This window comes from Pecten maximus, chromosome 3, assembly GCF_902652985.1.
Source record: "Pecten maximus chromosome 3, xPecMax1.1, whole genome shotgun sequence".
NCBI classification, from domain to species: domain Eukaryota; kingdom Metazoa; phylum Mollusca; class Bivalvia; order Pectinida; family Pectinidae; genus Pecten; species Pecten maximus.
In genome coordinates, this window is record NC_047017.1 from 30,439,692 (window position 1) to 30,442,398 (window position 2,707).

Genomic DNA, 2,707 nt, shown 5'->3' on the forward strand with positions numbered 1-2,707 from the left:
TAAGAAAAACAAATGTAAATGTCATCACATACAGACTAACTTACTTTAACCCAAATAAGTGTATCTCCTGCACAAGATACAATTGATACACCCAAGACGACCCTATATAGTAGGACAACACCTCCACCTTTATCCAATGTACGGGGTAACGTAAAAGACTTGAAATCTTCATGAAAAAGACCAAAATCCAAAACACTATCTTTAGAAACCCAAGATTCCGAAAGAAAAAATATGTCCGAACGGATTTCCTCAAATCCAGGATCAGTAATGAATTTCTCTAAATTGCTATAAACGTTCCATGAATTAATTTTAAGGATTTTACTCCCTGACACCCTAACTAAAACTCCTGTCCGCCCTGCTGGCCGTTCCAGGGGTGTAGAGGTGATAACGAATAATAGGTGTCGTACGACCACCCTTAACATCCCTGGAATGTCCAGAAAAGTCGTCAACATACAATTCACCGTCGATAAACAGTTTGTATCGGACAAGTTTAGCTCTTCCACCTGCTTTTTAAAGTTCTTTCATGATAGGGTAAAGAACTTAAATAATATGGTGAAGTCTTACGACTGATTGTTTAAATTATACCTGACTAAAATAACTTGTGATATGAATTACATATTTTTTATATGCATTTTGTTTATAAATCGATAATATCGATAAGTAAATATTTCAGATACAATATAGCTGTGGTGGTTTAGAATAATATTTATATATATTTTGAATGATATATATGTAAGTCGTAATAACTGTGATACAGAATGTTACTAAATTATTAATAAATTATTTGTAACTGGTAAATTAAAACATATTGGAAACCTATACAAAATGTGGTGACTTCCTTCTCTTCTGTGTCTACTTGAGCTGTCAGTGTTTTTAAAATAAGTACTGGTGTTGTTTTCGTAAAATACAGCTTTTTCACTATTGCCAACATTTTCCTCTACCTATTTCTCACCTAAAATCTCAAATGTTGGCAAGACTGCAAGACACCGCTGTAAACAGGGCGTGTAAGTTATAATGACCTTGGTCCTTTATTGGGTGTATTGGTAGACAAGGCTAGTTCATGTGATTGAAACTACACGTTGAAAACATTACCTAAATATAGAAGAATACATTAGAACTAATCAATCTCAATACGTGTTTACAAAACTGCACACTTCGTGACTATGATTTATATAATCATAAATATTAGCTAATACATATAGAGTTGCGTATGCATAAAAGATTGATAGGGATTAGTCAGAATTATCATAAATAACATGTTAATGACGATAGGAGAAACGAATGACATTGTTAACTTTCAAAAGTCTATATGTCACATGTTTACTTATTAAATCTTATAGATATAGAATACGTAAGAATAATAAATCTTATGTATTGTCAGCATACAAGGAAGTAACTATCATATGCTGAATCAAGTTATTATATAGTTGTTAAATTATTCGATATTTTCTGATTTCATACAGAAGTATCCAAAGTAGATTTTCTTTTACTGTAAAGGACATTACTCTACATATCTACAGTAAAAACAAACAATAGTTTGGTAGCTACATGTATCATTGATAAATAACGCATAGCTTTAATACCTTATCGAATGGTAAAGTATTAATAGGTTTTATACACCAGTGGTATATTGCGAGTTTTTTCATTGTTTCACTAGGAGTTATTATGTTAAAAAACACAAGATTCATATCAGGGCATGTTTTTCATGTTGCAATGCGACATGGTCATATGTACAGTATACGTGTAAAAAGTCAAAGTGAAAATTTATCTTTGATGCATATTTAGTTTAGTATTGACTTATAACTTCATAATTTACATTTATATGAGCGTATTAGCGAATATGTTTATTTTATAAATCGATAAATATTCTTTAAGAAATATCAAATATACCTTATTTAAATATTGATCGTAAGAAGAATCTCCAGATCGAAGGATATGCATAGTCATCATCATACACTTGATTATGGCAAGTGATTTGCATTATATATCATCTATATAACACCTAAAACTGGAAATTGTAATTAACTTTGAAATATGCATTATAGGGATAATGAATCTACCGTATGAATTATGTAGTATTCACACTTTCAGTGTTGTATCATAGATGCTCATCGTTTTTACCAACTTTGGGTTTTTATTCTAACTGACAACTGACATAAACAATATTATTAATATAAGACGGTCGTTTTCCGCTTATTCTGGCCTAGTTATAGGCCACGTACAGCGATACAGGTAAAATATCACGTGACCTATTGTGGTGCGTTGTGCATTATGAACGGAATAAGAAAACATTCGGATTAATAAGCGGTGGTTCTACCATAAGCTCACACGGTCTTATTGAAAAATGAAGTTACTATTATCATTCATATTTCATCAACGGCGTTTCTTCAATTTTTCAATATTTAATCAATATTTAAGAATACGATTTATTTCAAGGTCACTGTGGCCAAGGCCAAGGTCATGTTTTTATCTTTTCCTCGATGAACACTTTGACAATGACATTTTGAAGCAAAGTCTGCCAGAATGAAATAAGGAATGAAATTTGTCATGACATGATGACGTAATGTTGTTCTGAAGTAAATAAGCAGTCAACTGACCAAAGCTCAAGGCCATGTTGTCAGAGATTTAAGTCACTGGGTCAAAAGTCAAGGTTATATTTGGTATGTTATCACTGATTAGTATTTTATGTTGACATTATGAAGCAAAA